Source organism: Perognathus longimembris, chromosome 12 (genome assembly GCF_023159225.1).
Source record: "Perognathus longimembris pacificus isolate PPM17 chromosome 12, ASM2315922v1, whole genome shotgun sequence".
In the NCBI taxonomy this organism is placed as follows: domain Eukaryota; kingdom Metazoa; phylum Chordata; class Mammalia; order Rodentia; family Heteromyidae; genus Perognathus; species Perognathus longimembris.
The window spans coordinates 55,221,315-55,245,424 of record NC_063172.1 but is presented as its reverse complement, the minus strand read 5'-3'; the positions used below and the strand labels follow the sequence as shown (position 1 = coordinate 55,245,424).

General features: G+C 37.0%; 1 pseudogene; it reads left to right on the top strand.

Moving 5' to 3' along the window:
* LOC125360635 overlaps positions 1-22,204 on the top strand; it is a 30,577-nt pseudogene extending 8,373 nt beyond the window's left edge.
* The last annotated feature ends 1,906 nt before the right edge of the window (positions 22,205-24,110 follow it).

Here is a 24,110-nt window from a genome sequence, read left to right as displayed (position 1 = left end):
CCCTCAACAAGTGGGCTAAAGACTAATAAAGAGACTTCTCTGATGAGGAAATGAGAATGGTCAAGAGACATATGAAAAAGTGCTCTACATCATTGGCCATAAAAGAAATGCAAATCAAAACAACATTGAGATTTCATCTCACCCCAGTAAGAATGTCCTATATCAAGAAAACTAACAATGACAAATGTTGGAGGGGATGTGGCCAAAAGGGAACCCTACTTCACTGTTGTTAGGAATGTAAACTGGTTCAGCCACTCTGGAAAGCGGTATGGAGATTCCTCAGAAGGCTAAGCATAGAGCTCCCCTATGACCCAGCCACCCCACTTTTGGGCATCTACCCAAAAGACCACAAACAAGAACACACTAAAGCCACCAGCACAACAATGTTCATTGCAGCACAATTTGTCATAGCTAGAATTTGGAACCAACCCAGATGCCCCTCAGTAGACGAATGGATCAAGAAAATGTGGTACATATACACAATGGGATATTATGCCTCTGTCACAAAGAATGACATTGCCCCATTTGTAAGAAAATGGAAGAACTTGGAAAAAATTATACAAAGTGAAGTGAGCCAGACCCAAAGAAACATGGACTCTATGGTCTCCCTCATAGGGAATAATTAGCACAGGTTTAAGCTAGTCACAGCAGAGGATCACAAGAGCCCAATAGCTATACCTTTATGAACACAAAAGATGATGCTAAGTGAAATGAACTCCATGTTATGGAAATGATTGTTAGATCACTGTTGTAATTACTTTCAACATGCGATGTGAAACTGTAGCTTCTATTGTTGATGATCCTCTTGTATCCCCTTTCTGTGGTTTGTACCTGCACTATCTCTGTATCTTATCTGAGTACATTGGAAACTGTGTATACAGGTATTAGCACTAGGAAACTGAAAGGGAATACCAAAATCGAGAGACACAGGGTAAAAAAGACAAATGATTACAAAAGCAATACTTGCAAAACTGTTTAGTGTAAATCTACTGAACAACTCATGGGGGGGGAGGGAAAAGGGGAGGGGGAGGGGGGAATGAGGGAGGAGGTAACATACAGTACAAGAAATGTATCCAATGCCTAATGTATGAAACACCGCTCTGTATATCAGTTTGACAATATTTTTTTTTAAAAAGATGGTTTTGAAGCTTGTCTTTTGCCCAATTGTCTGGAATCCTGCTGATTGATCTGAGTTTCTAGCCTCCTTTATAATGGTACTTTGGAAGTGTACTGTTCTCTGTAGTTCTCTCGAATAAATCCTTCAACTCTCCTTCTCCAGTCTCCAGGGGAAAAATTTGGTTGTCTTTCATTACCATAGCAGGCTGCAGTCTTCCTGATGTTCCCCTCCACAGCCTCTGCTCTTCAGTCCTAGAGCAGCAATGCACAGAACAGACAGCCCACAAATTGCAAGGACTGTACAAACTTCCAGGGCCTGATCAGAGAACAGGATAATGCCAATCCACAGCTCAGCTTGCTTCTATGACCTAGAGTTAGCTGGACAATAATGTAGCATTTTGCAAAAGGTTCCTAGGAAGTATAAATAATAATATACATAAAAATTTATGAGAGCCAGGAACCATGAAAACTTGTCACAATTGTTATTGTACCCTAAAAGCACAGCAGAAATGATATTTCTGTAATATTCTCTAATGCTCTTTACTAAATGTGGTTATGAAATTAAAAACTGATGTTTGAAATGGTGGCAGAGATGTGAGGAAAAAGGAATCCTATCACACTGCTGGTAGGAATGTAAACTAATACAACCATTCTACAAACGAATACAACCACTCCTCAAAAAACTAAACACAACTCCTGGCATCTACCCCGAACATTTACACATCCATGTTCATTGCTGCACTATTCCAATAGCCAGATATGGAAAGAGCTCCAATGCCCCTCAATAGGTGAATGTACCAAAAAAACATGGTACCTATATACAATGGAATTTTACATAGCCATTAGAAAGAATAAAATAATGTCATTTGCAGGGAAATGGATGGAACTAGAACAAATCATGGTAATTGAGGTAAGCCAAGATCAGGGAGCTAAACAGCATATGTTCTCTCTGATATGTAGAAGTTAGAACTAAAATGCACTGATGAATTCCACAAGATTCTAGATACAATAAAACCGAAAGAAGATAATATTAGGAAGAATTACAAAGGTGCAATGCCGAAGTTCCTCTTCATGTTTATATAAAATGATATACATTCTGAAATGAAGTCCTAAGACATAGAAACAAAAGACTTTTTAATTTTTTTTTCTTTTTCTGATGATTTTGTATTCTTTACCTTGTATATGTTGTGGAAGAGCACAGAATTCAAGGAAAGGGGTGAAAAGGTGTGGCAGTGTAGCTCACAACATAGATGAAAGTGAACTATACAATTTATGGGTAGAGATGGGAGGAAGGGACTGGAGAGAGTGAGGGAAGAGAAGAGAGTGAATGAAAAGAAATTGTGGCGTCACCTGACTCATGTAAATGTAACACCTCTGTTCATCATCTCTATAATAACAATAAAGTAAAAAACTTAAGAACCTGATGTTTGGATGTGATTTTTATATTACTGAGCAGTCCTCAGGAAGGTAGTGTCATGGTCACTAAGCTGGAAAGCTATAGCAGTAAAGCTATAGAGAGACCAAAAAAAAAAAAAAAAAGTAAGTCAAGTTTTCCTTTAAAATGCAGTGTCTAAAATAATGTGATTAAGCCAATGTAATCAGACCAAATCTGAAGACAGCATACTCTAGAAGTTTTGAAAGAGCTCAGAGACCTGTACTTGATAACTGCAATCTGTACAGAAGAAAAAATTAAAAGCTTATATTCCAAAGTGAGGTGACAAGTCTTAACTAAAATGTGGGAGCCTTATGTAGAGTTTCATAGAGCCATATGACCGCATAACCACATATCCAAAGATACATGAGACTTCATGGAGCTGGCATTGAACCCCGGATTCTATTTATTGCCTCAGCCTTCCTAGAGTGGGGTTTAGAGTTATGACCTATCATACCCAAAGAGTTGCATGATGACTTTGTGCACAAACATTATACCCAGTGAAAGAGTGTATTAATTTACTCAGTAAAGGACCCCAGAAGACAAATATAACTTGACTTATGACAATCTGTCTCTAAATTGTTTTTTTTTATGTAATACATATAATCAATCCTCATTATATATTAAATACTGGGTTAATTTATTATCTCCTTTGTTAGCTTTTAAATGATGTGGTATATGAGATGATATATATTTACTGGCTGGAGGAAAAGATGAAAATGAATGAATAAGAATTAAATACATTCTTTCATTATCAAAAAGTAATTACTATTATCCAGGTGCCAGTGGTCAATGCCTGTAATTCGTAGCTACTCAGGAGGCTGAGATCTGAGGATTTGGGTTCAAAGTCATCCCAGTTAGCCAAACCTGAGAGATTCTAATCATTAACAAGCCCAAAGCCAGAAATGGAGGGGTGGCTCAAGCATTAGAGTAAAAGATTCAAGCAAAAGCACAAGGCCCTGAGTTCAAGCAGCCCCAAAATAATAATAATAATAACAACAACAAATAATAAAACTCTAGTATTATGTATAGATCTTTTCTAAGCACATGTTGAGTACTTGTACAAAATGCAGCACATTTAAAATCGGTGAGTGTTAGACAGTCCACAGGCAGGCACTGCAATTCTCACTCTGCCCATGACTTGTAGTTGTAGCCACCTTCTGGGTTTGTTTTTATCTCATTGATGACTCTACTCTCAATCCTTTTTCTTATAATTCTTGACAAAATAGCCTTGATCAACAATTTATATGATCATTTTCTATGTCCAAAAACTGCCTTTCTGTGTACCTATGTTAATTTGAATGTGTAGGGCTTTTATAAAGAAATTTCCCAGATTTCAACTATTGATTCTCTAAAAGCTACAGGTACAGTTTTGCAAATGAGAATTCTATTGCCCTCTGATAATGTGTTTCAGACAAATTATATGTTTATATCACTTTTCAGGTGGTAAGAGTCTTTTTGGTTTTTGTTGTTTTACATCATTTTCTTCTGATTATTTTCCTGACATTCTTGGAAAGTAATTCAAAATCAAATAAAGGTTAAAATATAAAGCAATAAAATCATGGAAGGAGATATATTTAAAGGGGTTCTAGAGTTGAGAAAGATGTCAAATTGTAGAGGACTTCCAAAGCTAGAAAGAGGCCCTGGGTTTAATTCCCAAAATAAATCTATAAATAAATAAGGAATTCAGCACTGAGTTTTACTAGTGTTTTTTTCTCTCTCATTACATTGTGTATATCACATATTGTTGGACCAGGGTAACTGCAACCGTAGTCAGGACACGGGGGATGCAGAGGCGAGTGGACCAATGCACACTTCATTTTAGGAGGGCTGGGGTTTATATAGGGCTAGAAATCAATTCACAATTTCAAGAGTAAAAATTAATACAGACTGATATCCATATCAATACAAAAGTTGCAGGGATGTCACTACTGTGAGGGAGGTGGCTATTACAAAGGTTTTGGCTACTACAAAGGGCTTAGCTACTACAAAGATTGTTGATACTAAAACAAAGGATTAAACCAGTCAAAGCAGAACTCTATAACCTAGCTACTATTTCCTGGAGACTAATTACATTTGACCATGACTTCTCTATTTACTGTGAAGAGACTTCCCTATTTACAGTGAAAAGCTTTTGCTAAAGCAGCAGGGCAAACAACTCTCCCCAGGGAGGCTCTAGACAGGGAAAGGGAGAGTCTCATTACAAAAGTGGCTTCCTTTGGCCATCAAACACAGCAGACTCTTAATGGAAATTTTTCCCCATAGGCCTATTAGTTTGCTAATAAGGCATCAGAACTTCTGTGCCTAGGCTAAGTTTCCCACTGGTCAGAGAAGTTATTCTCCCACAACATATTATCTGTATAATCTATGTATGTGTATACTTTGGTGATTTTTATCTTCTTATGCCTATTTTATCTTCTTATACCTATATCTTCTATGCTTTAAAATTCTGTACCTCCTATAAACACCAATAAACTTTTTGATAATAAATAATAATTTCATAATAATTTTGCATGTATTGCTGATAATTTTTATTTAATGATTTTTTGTTTATAACGAATATACTTTGAAAGTTTATTGATATGAGGAGGATATTAGCATTAGTCAAAGTTTTTACTGTTTTTCTGTTTCCAATTTTCATCCTTAAACTACTTTTGTTACTGGTTACTTACATTGTTTTATCACTAAAGAAATTATCGTGAAACTTTGACCATTGATATTCTGAAATAATTTTTAAAATAACAAATGTAGTTTAGGCTGCACCAGTGTAATCATGAAATAGAAGCCTGTGAAAATCCTGCCTGCCATAAAAGCAACTACAAAATTGCCACCAAAAAGTCATAATTAATATTTTTAGAACTCTAGAAGTTAATCAAAAGCTTCCACTTCCTTAGTAAGCCTGTACTGAGTTCAGGCTTTTGTGTAGGCATATTGTTCCTGTTCCAGAGTCATATGCCATTGTCTACTGGCATGCTCTAGATTTCTGCATTCCAGACCCTATATTTAGAATTAAGTGCTAATCACCCACACCAATTGCTCAATAGATATGTTGGCACATCCTAATGGGTGGAATCCTTTGACTGTCTTTATCCTCTGTTTCTGTACATAAACTCAATATTAGTTGAAACTGATGAGTATGCTGTCTATTCTCAATGACCTGAATCACATCTTGGTTTCTTTCTTGGGTGAAGTTTATTTACCACTTAAACTGAGTCTTACAATACCTGGCTTCTCTGAATGAGGAAACAGAAAAGCTGTGTTTGAAGACAGTTAGGAAAAGTTATAAAAATCCTCCTTCCAAACAAAAAGACTGTGGTGTACCTCTCATGGGAGAATGATTTTCTAACAAGCATAAGGCCCGTAGTTCAATACCTACACTGGCAAATAAATAAATAAAAATAAAACGAAGAAAGAAAAGAAGGAAGAAATAAAGAAAAGGAGGAAATAAAGAGAAGGGTAGGGAAGAGAGAGAAGAAAAAGATTATTGAAAATCAACAGTTCTGGTACACCTCAGCTACCTAGCCAAGTGGTAGGGGGAATAGATATAAAAGGAAATACTCAAATTATTCAAATTACTAGAACTAAGAATGAGAGAGAAGACATCAACATCGACCTCGCCAAAACAAATATGATTATAAAATTACTATAAAAATTGTATACCAGTAGATCAAGTAACTTAGATTAAGTGGACAAAATATTAGAGGCATACAATCTACTGAAAATGACTCAAGAAGTATAAATGCCACCCTTCACACATCGTTTCAAATAAAGATAAGGAAAGGAAAAGCTTCTCAGCACATTTTATAAGGCCAATGTTTCCCTGATTCTAAAATCAAAGGCTCCATTAAAAAAACTATAGACCAATGTCTCACATAGATATTGGAGAAAAATATTTTAATAAAATGCTAACAAACTAAATCTAACAACATACAACAATAAACAAGTAGAATGAATCCCTGAAATGCTGGATTGGTTCAATTTATGAAAATCAATCAGTGCAATATACCATATCAACAGAAGAAATAAACAAAACAACACATCTATTATTTTATGCATCTTACAAAATAGATGCATAAAATCATTTAACAAAAGCAATTTTTTTCATAAAAACATACTTAACAAACGAGAATAGAAGGGAGCATTCTCAACATGATAACATATTTATTTAAATACACAGCTCAGACTGAACTTAATGGTAACAGACTAAGCTGAGTGTTGGTGGCTTATACCTGTAATGCAAGCTACTCAGGAGGCTGAGATGTGAGGATAGTGGTTAGAAGACAGCCCAGGCAGAAAAGTCCCCATGAGTCTATTATCTCCAATAAACCACCTGAAACCCAAAAGTAACACTGTGACTCAAGTGATAGAGAGCTAGCCTTGAGCACAATAAGGCTCAGGGACAGCACGCAGGCCCTGAGTTCAAGTCTCACCCCCTCCCCCAAATGGTGGTAGCCTTAATATGGCCTTGTTTATGATACTTTGGGTAAATGCCCAGAAGTGGGTTTGCTGGGCATAGGAGAGCTCTATGTTTAGTCTTTTGAGGAACCTCCATACAGTTTTCTAGCACAACCACTTTCATTGCAGCATTATTTTTTTTCTTCAAATTTTTATTATCAAACTAATGTACAGAGAGGTTACAGTTTCATAAGTTAGGCATTGGATACATTACTTGTACTGTTTGTTACCTCGTCCCTCATACCCCCCCTTCCTCCCCCTTTCCCTTTCCCCCCATGAGGTGTTCAGTTCACTTACACCAAACAGTTTTGCAAGTATTGCTTTAGTAGTTGTTTGTCTTTTTTTACCCTGTGTCTCTCAATTTTGGTATTCCCTTTCAATTTCCTACTTCTAATACCAGTATACATGGTTTCTGAGTATTCAGATAAGATTACAGAGATAGTGTAGGTACAACCACAGGAAGGTGATACAAGAACATCATCAATAATAGAAGCTACAGATACAGATGGGACTTTGAAAGTAGTTACAACTGTGATATAACAATCGTTTCCATAACATGGAGTTCATTTCACTTAGCATCATCTTATGTGTTCATAAAGGTATAGCTACTGGGCTCTTGTGGTCCTCTGCTGTGACTTGCCTAAACCTGTACTAATTATTCCCAATAAGGGAGACCATAGAGTCCATGTTTCTTTGGGTCTGGCTCACTTCACTTGGTATAATTTTTTCCAAGTCCTTCCATTTCCTTACAAATGGGGCAATGTCATTCTTTCTTATAGAGGCATAAAATTCCATTGTGTATATGTACCACATTTTCCAGATCCATTCGTCTACTGAGGGGCATCTGGGTTGGTTCCAGATTCTCCCTATGACAAATTGCTCTGCGATGAACATTGTTGTCCTGGTGGCTTTACTGTGATTTTGTTTGTGGTCTTTTGGATAGATACCCAAGAGTGGGGCTGCTGGGTCATAGGGGAGTTCTATATTTAGTGCAGCATTATTCATTATAGCTAAAATATGGAGCCAACCCAGATGCCCCTCAGTAGATGAATGGTTCAGGAAAACATGGTATATATACACAATGGAATTCTACGCTTCCATCTGAAAAAAATGGCATTGCACCATTCATAAGGAAATGAAAGACTTGGAAAAAATCATATTAAGTGAAGTGAGCCACACCCAAAGAAACATAGATTCCATGGTTTCCCTCATTTGTAGTAATTAGTAAATGTTTAGGATAGTCCTAGCAGAGAATCATAATAGCTCAATAGCTATGTATATATGATCATGTAAGATGATGCTACGCAAAATGAACTTCAAGATATGGAAACAGGGGCTGGGGATATAGCCTAGTGGCAAGAGTGCCTGCCTCGGATACACGAGGCCCTAGGTTCGATTCCCCAGCACCACATATACAGAAAACGGCCAGAAGCGGCGCTGTGGCTCAAGTGGCGGAGTGCTAGCCTTGAGCAAAAAGAAGCCAGGGGCAGTGCTCAGGCCCTGAGTCCAAGGCCCAGGACTGGCCAAAAAAAGATATGGAAACAGAAAGTTTTTCATTGTTGTTGTTTTTAATGTACTATGTGAAATTATTTCTTTTGTTTTTCTTTTCTTTTTTGCCAGTCCTGAGGCTTGAACTCAGGGCCTGAGCACTGTTCCTGGCTTCTTTTGCTCAAGACTAGCACTCTACCATTTGAGCCACAGTGCCACTTCCAGTTTTTTTTCTGTTTATATGGTGCTAAAAATCGAACCCAGGGCTTCATGTATGCTAGGCAAGCACGCTATCACTAAGCCACATTCCAGCCCCTTTCTCTTGTTTTCCTTTCCTATGGTTTATCCCCCATCGTCACTGTGTTTTATTTCAATACCCTGGGCATTGTATATAGCTTTATCTGAAATAGGGAAGGGAAGGGGAACATCAAAATGGTGAGACAAAGAATAAAGGGAGAACCAATGCAATGGCAATAGACACCATGCAATATGTTGGAAATTAACTATACAACTCAGGGGAGGGGATTGGAAGGGAGGGAATTTGGGAGAAACATGAGGGAGGAGGTTACAGGTATGACAAGAAATGTACTCACTATCTTACATATGTAACTGCTGTAACCCCTCTGTACATCACCTTGACAATAAAAACTTTTCAAAAAATAAAAAAATGGTAACAGACTAAATTATTTCTTCCTCCTTTTCAGAAAAATGCAGAATTTCATTTGTTGCTTGTAACTGATGTTTTAGCTAAAACAGTTAGACAATATAAGGATCTTTTTAAAATCCATATTGGAAAAGGAGAAATAAATATATGTCTAGTGTACATAATATAATCTCCATGTAGAAATTATTAAGAAATCCGCTAAAAATATACAAAGACTATGTTTTAATCACTAGATGTAATACTTTATCTTATAATTGTCTCTTTGTCCATTGTTCTTGAACCTGACATTGTTCATGCACATCAGATACACACTCAGAGAGCTCCTTGAGCAATTGAACAAATGAGTGAGCACAGTAGCACCTCAGATGTGGATGCAAATTTTAATTTCAAATCCACTGCTAGACCTTGGAAATTTTACTTATTAAGCTCCATCTTTTATCTGTAGCATTGTTTATTGCAAGCAACTATTAGTTAAGATCTATGGTCTCCCTCATAGGGAATAATCAGCACAGGTTTAGGCTAGTCAAAGCAGAGGATCACAAGAGCCTAATAGCTATGCCCTTATGAATGCATAAGAAAATGCTAAGTGAAATGAACTCCATGTTATGGAAACGAGTGTTATATAACTGTTGTAATTACTTTCAACATGCCATGTGAAACGGTAGCTTCTATTGTTGGTGATCCTCTTGAATCCTCTTTCTGTGGCTGTACCTGCACTATCACTGTATCTCATCTGAGTACCCTGGATACTGTATATACTGGTATTAGAACTAGGGAAGTGAAAGGTAATATCAAAATCGAGAGACAAAGGATAAAAAGACAAACTACTCCAAAAGCAATACTTGCAAAACCATTTGATGTAAACCAACTGAACAACTCATGGGGGGAGAGGGAAAAGGGGAGGGGGAGGGAGTAATGGGGGAGGAGGTAACAGTACAAGAAATGTACCCAAGGCCTAACATATGAAACTGTAACTTCTCTGTACATCACTTTGACAATAAATAAGAAAAAAAAATCACTAGATGATGACAAGGAAAAGAGAACTTAAAAGAAACTCCTTTCCCTGTGAAAGTGCTAAATTAAGTATCAAGTTTTGCAAAGGCATTTCTTGTCTATATTTTGATATCACATGAATTGTTTTAAATATAGGGGGCCATAATATCTAAGAACTCTGTAGTCATCTTGGATCCTTTCTACAAAGGGAAGAATACCTGATATAGGCATCAATAATCTCGTAAGTCACTTTAGAGAATTTGCCACACTTTTGGTCTGTACTTACAATGGTTACAATCCTTTCATTGCCTGGCTCATCCCTTTCTCCTATGCCTTGCTCTCATGAGTCCTCCCTTCTTGACTTGCCCTACTCCTCACCTATCTGTACATGGGTCCCCTCAACATTCTTTATATTTTCATGTAGTATCTATCACTCACTAACATTCTAGATGCTTCACTTACTTATTATTTTGGCTTTCTTCCTTAATTAGAATGTGAGCTCCACAAAACAAATTATCTATCATTTTTTTGTTTTTACCTCATGAAATATTCTCTTTCTGGAAAAATGCTGACTGCTTAGTGTATATATATAAGAAATCTAAGTTTTCACTTTTAAAAGACATATGTTGTCTTGAGATCATTTAGCCTTTTGTAGAGGGAAGAATGGCATAAGAATTCTGAAAGCTTATAGTAATAAAAACAGCTTGGTATTGGCACCGGAACAGGCCTGAAGACCAATGGAACAGAATTGAAGACCCAGAAATGATCCCACAGAACTACGCCTACTTAATCTTTGATAAAGGAACTAAAACAATAGTTTGGAAGAAAGATAGCCTCTTTAACAAATGGTGCTGGCAAAACTGGCTCAACACATGCAACTAACTAAAACTAGATCCTTATATATCACCCTGCACCAAAATCAATTCCAAATGGATTAAAGACCTCGAAATCAAAACAGACACCCTGAAAACACTAAAGGAAGGAGTAGGAGAAACACTTGGGCTCCTTGGCGCAGGACGGAACTTCCTTAACAAAGACCCAGAAAGGCTACAAATCAAAGAAAGGATGGACAAATGGGACTGCATCAAACTGCAGAGCTTCTGCACGGCAAAGGACATAGCTCTCAAGATAAACAGAAAGCCCATAGCCTGGGAGAAGATCTTTACAGGCCATTTAACAGACAAAGGCCTCATATCTAAAATATATGCAGAACTAAAATAATTACCTTCTTCTAAAACAAAACCGCAAAGAACCAATAGCCCCCTCATCAAGTGGACTAAAGACTTACCAAGAGACTTCTCTGATGAGGAATTGAGAATGGCCAGGAGACATATGAAAAAATGCTCTACATCACTGGCCATAAAAGAAATGCAAATCAAAACAACATTGAGATTCCATCTCACCCCAGTAAGAATGTCATATATCAAGAAAACTAACAATAACAATTGTTGGAGGGGATGTGGCCAAAAGGGAACCCTACTTCACTGTTGGTGGGAATGTAAACTGGTTCAGCCACTATGGCAAGCAGTATGGAGATTCCTCAGAAGGCCAAATATAGAACTCCCCTATGAACCAGCAGCCCCACTTTTGGGTATCTATCCAAAAGACCACAAACAAAATCACACTAATGCCACCAGCACAACAATGTTCATCGCAGCACAATTTGTCATAGCGAGAATCTGGAACCAACCCAGATGCCCATCAGTAGATGAGTGGATCAGGAAAATGTGGTACATATACACAATGGAATTTTATGCCTCTATCAGAAAGAATGACATTGTCCCATTTGTAAGGAAATGGAAAGAGTTGGAAAAAATTATACTAAGTGAAGTGAGCCAGACCCAAAGAAACATGGACTCTATGGTCTCCCTTATTGGGAATAATTAGTACAGGTTTAGGCAAGTCATAGCAGAGCACCACAAGGCCCAATAGCTATACCCTTATGAACACATACACATGATGCTAAGTGAAATGAACTCCATGTTATGGAGACAATTGTTATATCACAGTTGTAACTACTTTCAACATCTCCTGTGTATCTGTATCTTCTATTATTGAGGATGTTCTTGTATCACCTTCCTGTGGTTGTACCTACACTATCTCTGTAATCTTATCTGAGTATATTGGAAACCATGTATACTGGTATTGGAACTAGGAAATTGAAAGGGAATACCAAAATTGAGAGACACAGGGTAAAAAAAGACAAACAACTACAAAAGCAATACTTGCAAAACTGTTTGGTGTAAATGAACTGAATACCTCAGGGTGGGGGAAAGGGAAAGGGAGGGTATGAGGGACAAGGTAACAAACAGTACAAGTAATGTATCCAATGCCTAACGTATGAAACTGTAACCTCTCTGTACATCAGGTTGATAATAAAAATTTGGAAAAAAAAAAAAGAATTCTGAAAGCTTCCAGTTAAAAAAAACAACACATTAGATCAAAGGAAGCTCAATTTTAATAAATTACTCAATTAATCAGGAAGTATTGATTGTCTCTACTTTGGAATAATCACCAAGCCAAGCCATTTTAAGAGATATGGAATTTTTCAATCTTGTAAAGAATTTATAATCTTGTTTTTTATTATAAACTTATAGTTATGTGGAGAATTATTGTTGTTGCTGTTGTGGGTCATGAGGCTTGAACTGTGGGCCTGAGCACTATCCCTGAGCTCCTCAGCTCAAGGATAGATCTCTACCACTTGAGTCACAGTGCCATTTTCAGTTTTCTGGTGGTTAATTTGAGATAAGTCTCACAGACTCTCCTCCCAGGGCTGGCTTTGAACTGCGATCCTCAGATCTCAGCCTCCTGAGTAGCTAGGATTACAGGCATGAGCCATGGGTGCCCAGCAAGAATTTTTTCAAGTCCTAAATTTGGGACTATTAGTGTATACTTCCAACTATTATCTGATTGTATGGCTCAGACAAAGTATACTGATTGAATTGAGAAAACATGGCAGTAATCAAGTCTAAGAGTCATGAAGAAGAGCTCCATTGGAGGACTAAGATTTAACATGGATCATGGAATATGGAATAAAAATCACACCATAGTAATGGTACAGGGAAGGAATTATGCATCTATGTGAACAAAGATATGTAGAGATATAAACAGTGTAAATAAGCAGTCCAAAGCCACACCAATAGTGTGATGCCAAGCTATGAAGTGTTACCATAACACAAGATCATACACTTAAGCTACACCATAGAAATTCTGTTGAGAGATAGAAACATAATTGAGGTTTCTGGGTAGAGATTCAAAGTGGAATCAAATTACAATAAGAGGAATTTTTTTAAATGAGAATATATGTTAATTATTTTAAAATTTTAATTGTTTAAGCTTATTTGTTCAATTCCATGGTTTGTTTTATTGTGAATGACAACATTGGAAAAGATAAAACTGAGGGCTACAAGAAGGATTTTTTAGTCTGCTTATATACAGAAAGTAATAAGAGATCAATCAAAGATGAAGCTATGTTTTGAGCTTTGGTAGCTACATTGGCTACCCTGTCTAGACACAGCAGCTAGGTGAAGGTGGAGGTAAAGAACTAAGAAACAAGAACTACAAATGCAATCTAATTCTAGTTAATGAGAATTGAAATCAAGATTTGCAAATATATACATTGTGATGTGTTCTAATGGTGTCTGCAAGACCAACAGCAAATGAGGCCTCCACCATAACATTTAGACAGGGGATGATGTCTGTTATGCCCTCACCAGTTGCTGTGGCTTAGATATGGTTTGAGTGTCACCGTCTTCTTCCAGAGGCCCTGTGCTGAAAGTTTAGCTCCTACCATGACAAGCTTAAGGTGAGGGAACTGTAAGGGCCAGGGCCTAGTGCAAGGTCACTGGGGACACTGCCAGTAGAAAGTAGTTAGGTAACTGGGGACTGTGCTTTTGGAGGGAATTGGTGTACATCTCAAAGGATCTTGGTTAGTCCTGTAAGTGTAGGGGTTTGGTTTGTTTGCTTGCTTGCTTGTGTTTTGTTTTGCTAGTACTTGGGCTCAGGGCCTTGTTACTGCCTTTTGGACTTTTTCTTCAAGGCTGGTGCTCTACAACTTGGTACATCTCCAATCTCCTGCTTATTTGGTGGTTAATTGGAGCTAGGAATCTCACAGACTTTCCTGACCAAGCTGGCTTCAAATATTTATTCTCAGATGTCAGCCTCCTGAGTAAACATGAGCCAAAAGTGCCTAGCAAGAGCAAGTGTTTATAAAAAGGAAAACTGGATGTTTGGCTTAATCTTGTAATCCTATTTAAGAGGCTGAGATCTGAAAATAAAGGTTTGAAGCCAGCCTGGACATAAAAGTGTACAAGACTCTTTTTTTATGGATTTACAGTGTTTATTTTAAAGACTGAAAAAAAGCACACAATTTTACTGGGTGGAAAATGAAACCAACACCAATTCATGTGTCATCTTTGTACAAGACTCAACCACTAAAAAGCTGGAAGTGAAGCTGTGGCTTAAGTGATAGAACACTAGTCTTGAGCACAAAGGCACAGGAACCAGTGATCAGGCCTTGAGTTCAAGCCCCATGGGTGACATAAAAACGGAAGGAAGGAAGGAAGGAAGGAAGGGAGGGAGGGAGGGAGGGAGGGAGGGAGGGAGGAAGGAAGGAAGGAAGGAAGGAAGGAAGGAAGGAAGGAAGGAAGGAAGGAAGGAAGGAAGGGGAAAACAACAGGTCCTTCTAAATTGTCTAGTGTGCTGTCTCACCATGTGATCTCTTCCATCTGCATTTGCTCCTTCCATGGTGCCATCTGTCATGTGGTAACACAGACAAGGGGACTAAACCTTCACTGGAGGCTAAACTGATGACATTGTTGGATTTGGGACTTTTACCTTCCAAAACTGTGAGGCAATTAACCTTTTTTACTTATAATGGACTTTAAAAGTTTCAAGTATTTACATATAGGAAGAGAAAATGGATTCCTGCTCTAAATTACAGTGATTAAGTCAACTGTTGGCAGTTCCTGATTTACTTTCATGGAAATCTATTGTGCATTGATGCTGTTGAGGAGAATGGGTGAAGGCAGCCAGCACTAAACACATCTGCAGTCACCACGGTCCCTGAGATCTTGGGGCACTCAGCCTTAGACTGCACTTGGTGGCACTGCCGACTTCATCTCTATGGTAACCACAGCACATAGCCCTCTTGCTCCATCACTTTGGTACCTGGACAGACAAAGCAAGGCCCACCATTGTTGCATGTTTAGTCCATGCTTATAGACTGTTGCAAGTAATTTCAGTTTCCCCACCACTGGTGACCGGTGGTACTAATTTAAATGATCACGCTCTGCAGGAAGGCTTCTTCTTCCATCAATGCTGGGCTCAGAATATGAGGCAGCTCCCTTCACCCTGGAAGTACATGTGTGTTCCAAAAGAAGGGAACTAGCTCCTTCAAACTGGACCTCCTGCCTTCTGCTCACATCTCCAGCAACTTTAACTTGGCTGAATGTATCCCTGAAGTAATCTCATATTAGAGAGACAAAGCTAGGGAATGCAATTTAACTCACAGGTTGACAAGAAACAGAGAAGAGTGAGAATGCACTTAAGTAAAGCTGTAGTCCAGCAAAATAATTCGCCCTGTACATAGGATCATATAGGAGATAGGATAACTTAGTAGATATATGTGATAAGACAGATACTTTGGTGTTTCTTAGCTGCTTCTGATGATGCTGATGAATGCATCTATGTAGGATGTGCCCAGAGATGCTCAGGACACACTCTCAGAAATTCCTGGGCTATTTCAGAGTAAGGAGAAAAAAATATCTCTGCTTTCATTGGTGTATTCTCCTTCTGTTTTGTTCTACCTTGTTGCTTAGCTCTGAAACTTGCATAGCCCTTCTATTCCCATAAATTGTCAATCTTTCCTTGAAGGAACCTTTCAAATGTAGACAAAGAAACAAGAATACAATTCTACATTGCAAATATGCAATCATGCAAGTGTAGTGCAGGCAGCTGAGATAGCAGAGTAGGAGGGAAATATGGCCCTTACTTGCCTGTTATAGATATTTCTTGCAAGATTCATTGCCTCAAGAAGTTCAGGTACTACCAAAATAAAAAAAAGATTATTTTATTCTATTGGTGTTCACTGGTTCATTGTGAGATTCCAAGGTAATGGCACTTTTCTAATGGCAAGATATAACTCTGTCTCCAATCATAGATACTTAAATACATAATTGCTGATGTATCTGATGCTTTTATTAGTATTGGATTACAAGGAAAATGTGGCATCATGAATCTATAGTCTTTTGATTAGCTGTCAGTCATTCTATTATACAGCAAGGGCAGGTTGCATTTGCCATGCTGTGATCAGGACATGTCACCAGTTAATAACCTTTAGAAGAAGGTTTCAGGCTAGGGATTTTATACAGTAACATAATAACTGAGAGGTACAAGTCCTCTGAGAAGAGGTCCCAACCCATCTCTAATTAATGACCCTAGTTTAATTTAGTTTAGTTGGAGGTTATCTATTACATAATTTGAATCTAAATACAGTTCTTTATTGTGAGAAATATTATCTCAATTTCTGTGATATAGATAAGGAAACTGAGGCATAGAAAACAGGTAGATTTCACACTGACTAGGAACTATGCTAGGACCTATTTCAAGTCCCTTCAACCTTAGCTCAGGGATTTCCCCTATAAATCAACTGTCTTTGTCTGATTAAAGACATATTCAGTATGGCACCATGTGAGGTAATCTCATAAGGACAAACTGCAAAGAAAAATTGGAAGCTGCTTATTTACTCAAAAGTTATTACAAACTTTTGTTAATACAAACAGGTATTTCTATGTTGAGTACAAATTGGATCCTATGTGCATGTATAGAGCATGTTCCTAAAGACCTTATCACTTTCTTTGGTAGAATCCATCACACAGGATCACTGGCCAAGAAGTGACCCTATGCTGGTCACATGATGCTCTGCACAGATGAGACATCTCTAAGAGAGACCAGGGCATACACAGAAGGCTGTGATTCGAATCAGAGGTGGAGCAACCCTGATGCCTCAAAGGTGAATGCTGGGGGAGACACAGAGGCTGGGGGTGGGGGGGGGGTGAGACACCCATGGAAAGGGTAAGTTTTCTGAGAAGCTCAAGAAACTATAGTGTAGGAGTTAAAAAGAAATAATAGATCCATTTTATTAGAGATACTTTTATATTTCAACTCTATTAAAATATAAAAATATATATAATATATTATAATGTGTATCTATTTCTCTACTTTTAGGAATCTAATGGAATCATGTATTGGTGTTTAACAGACTTAGTTTCCCAGATGATTTAATCACCCTAATTCATCCCATGTTGTACTGATAGTGTCACATTTAACAAGAATTAATAAGCCTTTTTTCATTGATAATTAATAGCAGTCTACCTAAAGTAAATGTAACTAGCTAGATTTTTGAGTGGAAAGTATAATAGAAAATGTTAGAATATTATGTACTGAAGTGATCTCATAATTTTATTTGTTCAAAGGATATCATTTTTACAAATCATGTTTTAAAATTTCAGGAGATGCTGTATTTAAAATGCCTTATCTGTGTTGCTAACATTGCTTATTATGGAAAATGATGGTTTGTGTCACTCTTTAATTTTTTTAATTGACCATCTTCTACAATTAGTTCTGAGATGTTTCCAGGATTGTATGGGAAAGTAACACTCATCTAGATAGAAGGAGTGAATTACTACTGTATTTTCCACTCTTACTTTACATAGGGAAGTATTTGAAGCAGTATACAGAAGTACAGAAGCCGTGTTTTCCACTCTTACTTTACATGGTGGAATACTTAAATCTGTTTTTAGAATAGATTCCAAGAAGAAAGATCAAACATGAAGGCTCTATGAACATGTAACTCATCCATTTTGTTGACAGGGGTGTGAAAATGTTTATTTATTTGTATTTTTGTGCCAGTCCTGGGGCTTGAACTTGGGTCCCAGATACTCTCTCTGAGCTTTTTTTACTCAAGGCTAGCAGTCTACCACTTGATCCACAGTTCTACTTCCAGCTGTGTCGTGGTTCATTGCAGTTTCATGGACTTCATGGCTTGCTTTGAACTGTGATCTTCAGATCTCAGCCTTCTGAGTAGCTAGGATTTATATGTATGAGCTACCTATGCCTTGTTAAGTCTTTAAAATTTTTACTTTGAAAAGTCTGTTTAGAGACCTTTCTCTTAGACATCCATCATTCCACAAAAGGAAATTGGTTGAAATAGAATTTGTTAGCTGAAGAGAAATCAAAATATAAGTGCTGGAAAGGACATTCCATCAAGGTATGAACAGGCCTGACAAAAGCAAATGACAAGTTGGAAAACTTCAGAGCTATGCTTGATGGGAAAGGGAAGTTGGTGTACATGTTTATGTGCATAGAAGATTGGTATTAGTGGTAAGTTAGATATCAATGCATAATTTATAAAGAATTTTAAATACTTGTTTCTGACTAATTTGATAAGGCACACACTTCGCCATGTACACAGGTGTTGGAACTGCTATTGTACATTTTTTTTTGTCTTTTCTCTTTTTTTGATACTGGGGATGTTGAACTTGCTAAGCAAGCACTTTGCTACTGAGCTACTGTTCAGCCTTATACTTTATTCAAACACGTGACATTTGAAACCAAATTGTATGCTTCACATAGAAGAATCAGGGAACTGTTTCAGAGTTGTGTTTTTTTTTTTCTTGACTGCTCAAAAGAGATTAGTTCTCCATTTCGGGTTTACAAGACTGAGGTATTAGTTATTCTACAAAGGCTTCACATTTGAAACATTTATTCTTGAACAGACTTGTGGGAGGTATAAGAATACAAATGATAAAATGTAGGATAAATGATATTTGTCTGATAGCAATAAAAGGATGCTCTGTTTGTTTCTAAGTTATTTAAGTGTAAGGAAAACAGCTACTAGATTTCAGAATAAGTGTTGGCTTGGTGGACAAAATATCATGCCTCATTGTTTGGATAGTTGGAGCATGCTAGAATATAGATAATTACACTGAATATTGATAATATAAAGGCTGCTATAACTCCTAATTTTTAGTAATGGATTGCAAAATACATAAGCAAATAATAAACTATTCTGGTTTACTATAAGGTAGGGAGTTGTACTGAAGGGCTTTGACGTATGTAGTTATCTGAGTCTGTCAGAAGATCAAGGGAAAATAAGTACTGAAATAATGCTATTCTTGTAGTGTTAAAAGGGAAATAAAAACAAAATAACTTACCTTTTTCCAGTCCTGGGGCTTGAACTCAGGCCCTGGGCACTACCCCTAAACTTCTTTTGCTCAGGGCTGGCACTGGCACTTTACCACTTGAGCCACAGCAGCACTTCTGGCTTTTTTTTTCTGTGTATGTGGTACTGAGGAATCGAACCCAGGGCTTCATGCATGCTAGGCAAGCACTCCACCGCTAAGCCACATTCCCAGCCCTAAATAACTTATCTTTTAATTTTTATCTTTGCATGCCAAAGATAAAACAGACCTTCATCTAGTCAGAAGCTACTAGAGCTGAAATCATGAAGTTTAGAGTAATACAGAAACTGAAGAATCAAGTTAGAGTGACTTTGTTGGCTGAAAATCCTCTCCAAGTTATTCTGCTTGATTAGTACCAATGATTAATACCAAAAGAGAGAGTAGGTAATGACTATTGCTCTCAGAAAGGTATTTTTTTTCTCATGACATGATAGAACCTATAATACAAGCTACAGCTATAGTGAGGAATAATAAATAATTCCTGTATTTTAAGTTTCTACAAAGGCAGGGGAACCATAATAAAGGCCTTGGCATACACATGTGAGAATAAACAGATGAAGAACACAGGGGCTCCATTTACAGGAAAGTATCACATAATATAACTCTGTTTACCTTTGAGCAGGTATGTATAATTGGTGTGAATGCAGGTATTATGTCTGTCAAATAATGTATGTCTAGCAGTAATTCAGTAATGATTATAAAATTATGCATGTGCCTAATAGCCAAAATTTCATAATGCTATGATGTTGCAGCTGGTAACAATAAATGAATGGTAAATAGTCTTAACTAAGGAATAGATTTGAAGGGATATATTTTTGTAGTGGAAATACAACAATGATTTTTATGTCACTCATCATGGTTAACCTCATGTAGAAATTACAGTATAGTCTGTTTTTATTGTTGTTTTTGTTTTAGGTTGTAGAAATTTTTCTTCCAAATGTTCTCCTAACTGTAGTTTGCTGTTATTAGTAATGATATCATATTAAATTTGCCAAATATTTTCTGAACTAATTTAGGAAGATTGTTGGTTATTTAGGTATACCAGAACAATAGCTATTGAGGAAGCTCCTCGGACTAAAAGATTTTACATAATAATTTGAGGTCTCTGTTTTCTCTATCCGTTTCTCTCTCTGCCTTTCTATCTGTCTGTCTGTCTGTCTTTATATCTGTCCATCTGTCTCTCACACTCTTTCTTTCTCTCTCAGTTTGTTGAGATAGAATCTCAATATGTAGCTCAGCCTGGCTTCAAACTCCCTATTTTTCTCCTACTTTGACTCCCAAATGGATTACAGTCATGCACTGCCATATCAATTGAGTACATTATATATAGTTTCAAAGAAAGTTATAATGTGATGCTTGAAACAGTATCAATATCATATTACTAAAATCAGAGTAATTATAGCAATATTTAAACTCTTGAAAAAAATCTGTATTTCTTTTTTGTCCTTATCAAGCCAGGAAAATGGCACCCTTATTGAAAAAAAAAATCTTCATTTCAAGAATAAGAATTTTTTCAATTTTCCCAAGTTTCATTTTATTCCATTTCTTATTTTGATACGTTGATTACCTAAAGATGAATTTCAACAGGTTGGACATTAGAAAGTGGTCTTTCTTTCAGCATCTGCACATGTTGGTGAGCATCATCAATTTTTTTTCTAGAAATATAAGTAAAGATGTGGTTGTGGTCATTAATTCAAGCTGTTACAGTATTTTTTGAAGATGCTCATGTATGGACATGTTCTCACACATTTTGTAGAAACTTTTTGGCAAACATTCTTTAGGCATCTGATAACTTTGTTTTGGTTGTGGTCATGGGGCTTGAACTCGGGGCCTGGGTTCTGTCCCTGAGTTCTTTGGCTCAAGGCTAGCACTCTACCACTTTGAGTGACAGCAGCACTCCTGGTTTTCTGGTAGTTAATTGGAGATAAGAGTCTCACAGTTATTCCTGCCTTGTCTTGCTTTAAATCACAATCCTCAGATCTCTGATTCCTAATTAGGTAGGATTACAGACATGATCCACCAGTACCTGGCTGTATCTGGTAACTTTTGTTTTTTGTTTTTGTTTTTTTTTTTATTCTCTTATTTATTGTCAAAGTGATGTACAGAGAGGTTACAGTTTCATACATTAGGTAACAAACAGTACAACAAGAAATGTACCCAAGGCCTAACGTATGAATCTGGTAACTTTTGTATGTGGAGACTTTTACTAATTTAACTTAAGTGCCGTTATTGTAGAAGTATTATTGGAATTGTTCCAATGAGTATTGAATTTTTATCTGTTAATTTTGTGTTAAGGATATATTTGAAAAGTTCCAACAAGAAGACTATCCAGATATTGTCACTTTCCTGAATAGAACCATTGAGTGCTGATTGTCTGCTCGATAAAAAAATTAGTTAGTGGTAATTGCCTCATTATTGTTCATCATCATGGTCATCCTGTAGATAACCTTCCGAGTGTTTATCTGAAAGCAAAGGACATGCCACGAAGATTTCTTAAACAACTGACATACACTGGGCACTGAAAAGAGAGAACAACAGAAGTCTTATTCAGAGAAAATTGTCCAAGGTGACAAGTCATTCTCCAGTATTTTAAGGAGCTTAGAGAAATAAAAAGCAATTCCTAACTGCTCTCTGTGATGATGGCAATATGAGTCAAGAATATACTCCACAGATTGGAAAACTGAAAGGTTGAAAAAAAGACAAAAACAACAGCTTGAATTAATGACCACAACCACATCTTTATAAGAAGGATCTCCATTTACATTTCCAGAAAAAACATTTTATGTAACTTACCTTGTTTTCTGGTGCTATTGACCTGCAAGAGAATGCACTTTTGTATATACAGCTGATTGCTTTACAATTGATGCATATAAGAAATTGTAGGCATTAAAAGTATTTTATTGAAAAAGTACTGTAACCAATGGGACATGTTTCCTCTTCCCCAAAATTGTGCATTTTTTGACTGGGGCATAGATTAATAGCAGAGTGCCAGCCAAACAAACAGAATGAGCAAGTGTGAGGACCTGAGTTCAAACCTCAGTACTGACAAAAACAATTCACGCACTTCCTTCTTTTGTTGTTGTTAATTTTCTTGTTTGGACACTGACTAGCCTTCATCTCCAACTTTTTAAGATTCCTTTATTCCTTTTTGTGACAAGACAAACTTGCAGGGTGCATTATATCCTAATGGAACATTTATAATGAGATGGATGCTTCCTTAGGATTAAATACACATTATTATTTGAACCTAGAAGACTGACTGATCTTTGAGGATAAGGAGGCCTATCTTCTTCAGGAAGAGTCCAACAACTGTATTATATAGTATTGGAAGTTGTTAATGGTTGTAACTAGTTGATCTTTATTTGTTAGAATTTTTACTGTAATTGAAATCACTCAAGGTAACTAAATGATTGGTATTATAGCCAGAAGAAAGGAGACTCAGAAAAATAAGAAATATAATTTGATTCATCCTTTTGGCTTGAGATAGTTTCTGAAACTGTTATTTGAAGGTTGGAGATGTTTCATGGAGCTTATAGCCAAATTAATCCTAGAAAGTGGATGTTGTATTTTGACTGGCTATTAGTTTTATAAATTATGATAAGTAATGAAGAGCTGTTGTGATAAAATGTAAGAGAAATGGAGATTAATAAGAGAACACAATTTTAAGGATATAAGATTTAGATCTATTATTATCTAAAGCCTAAAATAGTTATGGCAAAGTAGACATATTTTGGTAAAATGACATTACTAACTGGGGAATATGTATAGGAGTAATATTGTTAAAAATAAAAAATTTGGTGAGACTTTTTTTGTAGTTCCGAAGTTTGAACTCAGTTGTGCATGCCAAGCAAGCATTCTACCAATTGAGCCATGCTCCCAAGCCTTTTGCTTTTAATATTTTAGACAGTCTGGAACTTTTGCTTGGCCCAACCTCAGGCACCAATACTCTTTCCTTTGCCTCCTATGTAGGGAGGATTACAAGCATGTACCAGCATGCCTGTCCCACTTGCAAAGTATTTTATTGAATTTGTTATAGTGCTGGATCTAGAGTACAAACATAAGGGTGAGGAAAACAAGTTCACTAGAATCTATGGGAGATAATTTCCTTTCCCTTGCTATCAAGGCCATTTCATGGCACATCCCTACTGTATGCCATTGCATTTACCTTCACATTCCGTGTCCCACCAATAGAAGCAGACACAAAGTTCCCTCTAGGTGCCATTATCTTCCAGTCCTATCCTTATTTATTTCCCTTGCTTAACTATACAACTCACTAGCTGCCACATTTTCTGCCCACTGAGGTAGTTCTCAGTCATAGATTTCTCTAGGAGCCACTTCAATGGCTCTGTGAAAAGAGGCTGGAGTTTAAGAGCCCAAACTCCCATGCTTCCACATGTCAATTCTAGCCACTTGCCCCTTAAATGCCAAATAAAAGGTGTGATAACGAGTAATGAAAAATGTTCATTATATGGCCAACCATGGCCACCATTGAAGTATAATTTTTCTATGAGCTATAGGTTTTCTAGACAAAGAACTGGGGCTAGGAGGTGATAGCTTGGTAGATTCACATAAATATTAAACAAGTCATTATTCCAGTCTTTGTTTTGGATGGGGGTCATTCCAGAGAAGTCGTTATCATTGTCATTACTGGTCCTAGTAAACAAGTTTTTGCCTGATAGGTGATCTTTTCTGAGGAGGCTTTATTGTCCCTTTGGAGCAA